The 9042-nt window shown below is 42.0% G+C and overlaps 1 pseudogene; it reads right to left on the bottom strand.

Moving 5' to 3' along the window:
* Positions 1–2160: 2160 nt before the first annotated feature.
* LOC109696417 (early estrogen-induced gene 1 protein-like) lies at positions 2161–3364 on the bottom strand (annotated as a pseudogene).
* Positions 3365–9042: the final 5678 nt, after the last annotated feature.

Here is a 9042-nt window from a genome sequence, read left to right as displayed (position 1 = left end):
TAGAAATGCTCTGGTCCCAATATCAAGAAGATCCAAGACCAAGAGCTCCAACTCTTGCCAGCTGGTTCAGACAAAGCAAAGTCTGAGAAGAACACCTGGCCTCCATTCAGAGAAAACCAGTGTTCTGCCCCAGTCCATCCCAGCCTGGCTGGGACTCAGTCTTCAGGTGGAATGGGGAATAGAGGCACTTCCTCTTGCTGAGGGATGACAAAATATGGAACTGTGAGCTCAAAAAGAGAGAAAAGATTAAAAGAGAAAAACCTATAGAGGTATGTAACACCAGCCCAGTGGGTTTATACAAAATGAGTGAAATACAAAGTGGGTAGGACTTTGTACTTCAAGCCAGTTCTGAGTGAGGGATTGATGGAATACAGGCAGATAGGGAGAGATGGCAGACTCCATGTGGCTGACATGGTGCTGGTGACACAAAGGCTTCTTGTTACCTGCATGCCCTGGGACTGAGAGGACCCCTGCATTTCCAAGCAGTACTCACAGGTGGGGATCCAATCAGGGACAGGAAATGATCTAGTGGACAGACAGTAACAAAAGTCCAGGCAGAATGAAATGGAGAGTGTAACTCACCCCACCGGGGGAAGGAGAGAGAGAGTCTTTAAAGAAGGAAATCCCCGTGGACATTTGAGGACTAATGGGTCCCCTCTTCTTTGGAGGAGTTACTTTCACTTTCACTATTTCCCGAATGAAAATCCTTGCACTTTCTGTTCCCCAATCAACTTGGCTAAGCTCTCTCACTTTTTCTGCCTCTTAATTCTTTATCCCATGTAGAAAAATAACTCATATCACTAGATTGTAACACAAGGACCAGTGGAAAAAGTGTTGCCAGGATGCCTTAGCCAGGGGAGGGTCAGGGATTAGGGCCAGACTGCCCCTGTTGAGAAAGCAGGAAAGTATGCTCCCCTTCAAGGACTTTCTCCCCTTTTCAGAGTTGGGGATGCACAGGAGAGCTGAGTATTGTCAGGCAGGAAACCATCTCCAGCCTGTCCAGTCCCAGCACACCTGCCTCTCCAGCATGGGCACCAGCCTGGACCTGTTGACCTGAGGACAAAAGAAGTGGGAGGGGGGTGCTTTGCTAGCCCAGACAACCAGGTACTTCCTGCAAGAAAGCCAGCTTTTCAGCACACAGCCCTGGGCAGAGGCATCAAGACACTCAGACCTTTTTAGGCTCTGGTCTTAGGCCTGAATTGGGGCTGGTTGGAGAGCAGAGACAGTGCCCTGAGCCAGGCTGGCTGCTGGACACTGTGCCTTCATGCACTGCATGCAGTGCCCAGGAGTCCTTAGGTAGGGGACAAGGGGATGAGAGTAGAGCCAGAAGAACTGTTCTGGGGACAAGCATATGCAAAGCACAGACATTAGGAGGACCTTCCTTGGGAGAGGTGGGGTCTCAATCCAGAGTGTGGGTAGGGTCTGAGGTCTTAGCTCCCAGGAGGAAACTGCCAACAGATCTCCCAGGGCACAGGCAAGGGACAGCTGAACCACTGAGCAGAGGGTCGAAGGTGGCAGGATTCAGAGGTGCTCCTTTAGGGAAGGATGAGGGGACAATAGAGCAAGACCGTAGTAGCCTGGATGAAGCTGGTGTTCCTGGAGTGAGTGGGTCATGGGAAGAGAAGCCCCTCAGCCACAAGAACCTCTACTGGGACCATGTTGGTCTCCATGGGCAGTCTTAGCCAGTTCTGTTTAAGCCTGCAGCACATGCCTAGCTGTCCTGCTTTCTAGTGGTTGCAAGGAAAATATTCACAGTGGAGTCCAGGGCCTGCAAGGGCCTGGGGCGGATAGTAGAATGATTCTTTAGTCAGGTGTGGGTGACAAGATTAGAGGAGGCACAGATGGGTTGCGGCAGGAATCCAAAGGGAAATCCCTCCTGGAATGACAGAGGTCTGGGATCCCCAGAAAGGCAGGGCCTTTTCCAGCCAGGACATAGGCTCTCAATGGCTTTCAAACGCAACTGGCTTGTATACCCCAGAGGAGACCCTGTTAGCCAGCTGAATGCTTCTCAGGCTGATGGAACCTGACTAGCCGAGGTAGCTGTTCTCAGTGTTGCTGCCTTCTGTGAAGTCCTGGCTCTGCATGATCTTTTCCACAATGTCATCTGCATGAATACAAGTGTCATCCATCCAGTTGGATGGCTCTCCACTGAGTCCTTCTTTAGCTGAAAGGAGTAGTCTGACAATTGTAGAGGCCAAGGAGGCCATGGCTGCTTCTTGGGGGACCAGTGCTCCCACTTGCTGCTGTTGTGACCTGAGAATTGGGGGACCTGGACCCTGTCAGGGAATTGGTGATGCTGCTGCTCCCTCTACCCTTGCATGTCAGCTGCAGAAGTCCTGGCCCTAGATGGAGATAAAGTTAGCAGTAGACGGTGTCATCTTAAGTCAGGGGTCTTCAGAGAGCAGGAACATGCCAATGGTAACCTTCAGGAAGGAGTTGTCCAGGAGGGTGTTCTGCGTGTCATATCCCTCCAATAGCCAGCAGCACACAGTAGAGCAAATTCCATCAGGTTCAAGTCAGAAAAGCCGAGCTTGGAATAAGCCTTCACACCTTTCAGCAAATTGCACACAGACACAGGGAAAATTCAGAGATCCAGCAGGGCTGGGTTGGCATTCATCTTACACACAAAGGTGAACCTCTTCTGCCTCCGCACACACTTCTGCACCTCCTCACTGAAGACAAGTTGACAAAATTTCTACCATCCAGCAGCTGGACCTTGCAGAAGAGGACCCTGATCATAAAAGGGATTGCGTCAGCTAATTAAAGATGAAAGTGGTTTGGAATTTGAATTTTTCTTCATCAAGAAAGCTATGAGTGAGTTCCCTGAGTTTGAAGCCTTGAAGGCCAAAAAAGTGTGTGTGGGAGGGGGTTAGAAATCCCCAGGATTCCTCTCTCTACACCATATCCCCTCCTCAAAAACACCAGGGCTGGATCTCTGCCAGATGGTGGGGGAGGTAGTGAAGCAGGTGGGGATCTGAGTCAGGAACCCCAGATCATAGTGACTAATCCAGTCTGCGGGCCAGCAGTCTTCACCCTTGGGGCACCAGAGCTTGGAGGGGCTCTGAGAAGTCAGGTGCTTCACCAGCAGGTAAACAATGGGGCATAGCCAGGAGACAAGAGCAGGGCTACCAGGTGGCACATGAGCCCAGACACTGTTGGGCAGCATCTGGAGCCCAGGTGGAGAAGTGAGATTGAACGTGGGTGCCAGACAATTGAGAGTAAGTGAGGCAAGTGGACAGGTGAGGTCCAGAGCCTCAGCTGGCCCTGCCCACGTCCCACTACAGCTGGGGGGAGCCTCTCCTCTTGTCACACCACCACACCTGATGCCAGGCAGCCTGCCGTTCTTCTCTCTGGTACTATTCATTCAACTTTTTTAGATTCCACATTTAATTGAGATCACGTGGTAATTTGGTTTTATGGGCATTTTCCTATATCTTAACAACTAATGTTATCCACATCAATGCTTACTGACTGAGGATAAATGTTCCCTCTAGGGATCCCAACTCCTCAAAGCAAGTGACAAAGTGAAGCAAAGAGCAAAGTTTTATGAGAAGGTAGGGTCTGAGATCTTTGTGGAGGAATCCAAGAGAGTAGAAAACAGATGCAAGAGATTGCATATTCAAGTAGGAAGCCATGTTATCATTTCAGAGCAGATTAAAATGGCTTGTGAGAATAGAAAAGATGTGAACAGAAAGAATGAACTAAAGAGGTTAAATACTAAGTTTGCACTTGTATACTCCTTGGATGTTTACTCTTTGAGAACCCCTAACCAAGTGTGTGAATATTATACTGATGACTATGTAACTCACCTGAATGCTAGTGAGGGCACAGCTCAGGAAATATGAATTTGAAGTCTCACTGAACATAATCCCTATAAATAATATCCTGCATTATTATGGAATAATTGAAGTCTAATTTAATATGTCTCTGGATTTCCTCAAAAAGCACATAAAATAAGCAAGAAAATGTGAAAATATGATTTATATATCTGATATAAGGGTTTTGACAATTAGAACTGCAAATAATCTTAATCATTTTAGGTGATGCTTTAAGCTCCATAACTGTTATTGAATTCCCACTTTTCCTCATTTTTCTTAGAACTGACTTGAGCTATATTTCCATAATAATGACCATATTGTGGTACTTTTACCTGAACATAACCTTTTCCTTGGATGTACCTTGTAATGACTTATAACATCTGCTACTACATGAAGAACTTGAACTTCCATATCCTTGGTCTCTATGTCTTCTAATGGGCACACTTTTGAACAGGTAAATTTGGATATTCAAAACAATCAAATTTAATGGGATACTTGGGATTATTCTGACATTATTGTTTATTTCAGCATTCAGAATATGTATCCCGCTCCCCACTGGGCATCATTAAAGCACACACAGGACAGTGGCTTGATAATGAGGAAAAACAAAAAGAAAAATTAATGGCTGAAATAGTGAGGTAAGCTTTGGAATCTAGCAACTGTTTTTGTCAATGAAGTACATGAACAATAGTCATGGGACTCATTAAGCTAACAAGTAATTTCAAGAAGCTCATCTTCAGAGTTCTATCTCCTGAGAATACCTTCCTACATTGCTTATAGTGAGTCTGGTAAACAATGCCCAGAAGGCAGACATCTGATGCAAGTGGACATCTTTAGGGAAACTGAGAGACCAAGATGTGTCACCCCAGGACACCTGCAGGAGAATGTTAGATTCATTGTAAGGCAAGAGATAGAGCATGGCTCATGCATGAATAAGCAGAGCTTCAGTTAGATAATTCCATTTACTTTGCAGTCATCTTCTTCAAATAACATGAAAATAAAACACTGGGAATTTACAATTTTATGAAGTTGAATTCTATTAGAAAATCTCCACTTAAGAGTAGAATATGGAAATTTCCTCAAAATTGTCCTTTATATATTACTTGTTATTGACATGGGTTATTAACTGACTTTCAAAATTAGGTACTTCTTGGAGCATAGCATTTTTGGTCATGCTTAAAAATGGTGGTCTGAAGATTCCTAACTTGCTATTGTGTCTGTCCCATAATACAAGTATTCAGAGGGAAGAAAAACCTTTATTATACACTTAACATTGAAAAAAATCATATTTTTATCATAATTCATTGTTGACTCATAAAAATATGCAAAGTGAAAGTAAAAGTGACTAATTGGCATTTTTTAATCCTCAAGCAGAGCTATAGATATGAATAATGAATAAGACAAAAAGCTAAAGAACTAAGAAAGAAGAAAATAAAACTATTAGACAAAGATTAAGTTTTTCTGTAGTATTTCAAGTTTCACATTAAGGTCTTTGATCCATTTAGGATATAGGCATAGTCAATGACTTTTTTGAATAGGACTTTAACATCTCAGGAAATAATAGGAAGAATTGACAAATGAGATTACATCAAATTAAAAATGCTCTACAAAGCAAAGAAAATACTTACCAGAGTGAGAGACAGCCTATAGAATGGGAAAATCTTTATCAACTGTTAACCAAAGGACCAAATATTCCAATCAATAAATAGGCAAGTGAATTTAACATAGAATTCTCAGAAGTAGAAATACAAATGGACAATAAATGCTTGAAAAATGTTCAACATCTTTTGCCATAAAGAAAGTGCAAATCAAAACTACATTGGGATTTCATCTCATCCCAGTAGAAACAGCCATCATCAAGGAAACAATCAACAATAAATGCTGACAAGGATGCAAGTGTGGGGGAAGGGGAAGCCTTTATTCAGTGTTGATGAGAATGTAAACTAGTGCCACCACTATGGAAATTAGTATGGAGGTTCATCAAAACTAAAAATAGACCTAACATATGATCCAGCTATATCACTTCTGAACATGTATCCAAAGGAGTCATTATAAACATACAACAGAGACTCCTGCACACCTATGTTTACTGCTGCTGTATTCACAGTAGAGCAGAAAGTTATGGAATCAGCTCAGGTGCCCAAGAATGGATGAATGGATGAAGAAAATGTGGTATATATACACAATGGAATATTATCCAATAGTAAAGAAAAATGAAATTATGTTATTTGCAGGAAAATGAATGGAACTAGAGATTGTTTTAACTGAAATAAGTCAGGCAAATTTCACGTTTTTCTCATTTGGATATAGATTAAAAACAAAAAAAGACATAAATATAAAAATGGAGCTATTTGGGAAGTTTAGCAAGATGAAGGACAAGAATTGTTGCTAGAAGACTGAATATGACCAAAGCATATTGTATACATTTATAAAAACGTCATAATGAAACCTATTATTTTGTTAAAAAAATCTTATGAGACAACTCAGAAACAAAAGTTATAAACAGAAATGCTTTATGTAGAAGAAGAGAATTAAATATTGTGGAAGAGCTAAAAGGAATTTAGAAAGGTTAAAAAACAGAAGAGAATACCAGAGATTTGATGGAAAACCCTAAGACAAGAACTGATTCTGTGTTTTTCAAATATATTGTATCTTTCTGGAAGTTTGTGTTCTGGTGAAAACATCAAGAAAGGCTTATGAGCACTGGGATATCATTGACCTGGGTAAACATATTGCTATGAGATCCTCAGGAGTTCTAATGTGTTTTTTTAATCAGAGGATTTTTCAGAAGCTTGTTTGGTCAACTTTATCCCTTTCTGTGTTTACAAAAGTGATTCACTCACAGCAAACAGGTGAGCTGTCTTTGAAGTAGAGATCTGACATTTTCTTATCTTTTTCAGAATTGCTTCAAATTGTTTTTAAATAACTTGTGATAGAAGGAAGCACACACATCATACCAATTCTGTGAGTTAACACTCTTTGTTATAAGCTTTAACACACATTAATTTTACAAATTAATGAGATTGCCCTTTATTTCCCCCTTCTCACCAATAGCAACCTTCACAATCCCTAGAAGTCCCTTTTCATTTCTTTGTCTCTTCTCTGCTATACTTTCCCATCTCCAGTGATTACTATTCCATTCCACACTTCTATAAAACCAACATAGTGGTTTCCATAAATCTGAAAACATGTATTTTTATTTCTGTGCGACTTGCTTGTGAAGCAGGTGCTTCAATTCCATCCTTGTTGCTGAAGATCATAGGATTTCATCTTTTTATGTGTAGCATTCCATTGTGGAAATACACCACATTTTTTTATTCATTTGCTGAAATGATTGGTAGCAAGTAATGAAACCCTGTATTTGGCTATTATGAATAGTGCTGAAATAAATGTGGGAATGCAAGTAACATTTTGGTATAAAAAATCATTTCCTTTTGCTACATACATGCTAGTGGAATAGCTGAATCTTATGGCTCCATTTTAGCTCCTAGCTGGGACTTCTGGCATCCTAACAGGACCTCACCCTGTTCAGATAATGAGCCCCAATCTCATTGGCTTTGGAAGCCACACTCAGTGAGTACCCCTCAACCTCATGCTTTTGAAAAATAAATAATTAATTGCCCAATGTAAATTCTGTAAGATTTACATCAGAGTCATTTTTACTCAGTTCTCTGTGTTAGTCCTCTTACTCAACAAATATGTACTGAATACATAGCATGTGCTGGATATGATCCTGGATGCTGGACCATCTACATTAAGACAGATGCAACAGCTTCTCCTTAGAAGCTTACTTTTCAGTGGGGTTCCTCAGGGGAGGCCTATAGTTTAAGCAGTGGGAATGGAAGTATTTCATCTTTGTGTAGGTGATTCTCTCTTGAACTTACGACTTTTCACGTAGATGTTGACATCTCCATGTCACAAGCAGGGTTTAACAAGGAAAAGAGCTTACTGCCATGCATCAGGAGAGCTGGCCTGATATAAACCCAGGTCTTCACCCTTCCTGCCAGGCTTCTTTCTGATCCTGCACCTTTTCTCTAGGTCAGCTCAGAACAGATGGCCACAGACTACTTCAGAGACTACAGTCACATCACTCTGTACAGTCTAAACTGTGGATCTTGGTAGAGGATGATTGCCATGAATAGTAGTTCAGTGGTAGAGTTAGTCTTTGTACTGAATTCATAGGATTTGCACTGTTCAGAGAAATGAATACTTCTTTGTTAGAAAATTAAAACAATCTTATTTTACAGGTCATAACTTTATGTATGATCCTAGAATTGGGCAGCAGCCTGGACAAAAATGTTGCAAGAGTCCTCATCCATCACATGAGAGGTTATTTCACAGCTTGGCTGAGTCTCAGCAACTTGTTACAAGAGAACGTGAAGGCATATCAGGTTACCTATTCAGAGGAGAGAAAGCTTTGATAGGCGATATCCACCTTCCTACCCCAAAATACAAGCTGGATGGCTGCCTGATGGCATGAAGTCCAGGCCTCTGGGAATTCTGGAGAGAGTTTCAGGGCTCTGAGATAGTGTGCAAAGCAGAAAACTGCAAGTGGACATTGTAGGGAGTCTGCAGGTAGTGCCAGTCCACACACATATAAGTGGAGCCAGTGTGTGGACAGGACTCAAAAAGTTAGGCCAAAAAGTCAGAAGAATTCCTATAGGTGCAAGAGCTAGGATCTAAGAATTGATCATGAAGATGTTATTGAGCCAGGTACTGAGGCTCAAGAATGGAGAAATCAAACTGCAAGAATAACTAAAGAGTTAATGAAGTAGCAAATGAGATGTTTTCTGCCACTGGAACCTCAAATGAGAGTATGAGTTACAGATGTTAGTGACTTGTTCTCAGCTACCATCAGCTTACATCCTTAGTAGGCCACTCTGGGCACAAAGAGAACATGGTGTTTGTGCCAGTGCAGAAGCCAACCCTGATACCAATGACATGCTAGAGACCAGGGTCAGCTCAGCTTTGCAGGTAGCAAAGATCATGAGAGGGATCAGCCTGTGGTCATCCTCTTGCTTAGAAAATGGATTGCAATGAGAAAGATAATAACAAAATGAAGGAAGGAGCTAAGAGGACTGCCAAATACTGAAGAAAGTGAGCACAAAACTGTGAGAGCAGGTTAAGGAAAGGCAAGAGAGGCAAGGCCTCAGGTGTCCTCTGAAGGGTCTCAGGGGACAACACCCAGCAGCTTGTTTGATGATGTTCAACCTGGCTTTCATGG

The sequence above is a fragment of the Castor canadensis genome, chromosome 15 (assembly GCF_047511655.1).
Source record: "Castor canadensis chromosome 15, mCasCan1.hap1v2, whole genome shotgun sequence".
In the NCBI taxonomy this organism is placed as follows: Eukaryota; Metazoa; Chordata; class Mammalia; order Rodentia; family Castoridae; genus Castor; species Castor canadensis.
Note: the sequence above shows the minus strand (reverse complement) of the source record. Positions and strands in the feature narration are given on the sequence as shown.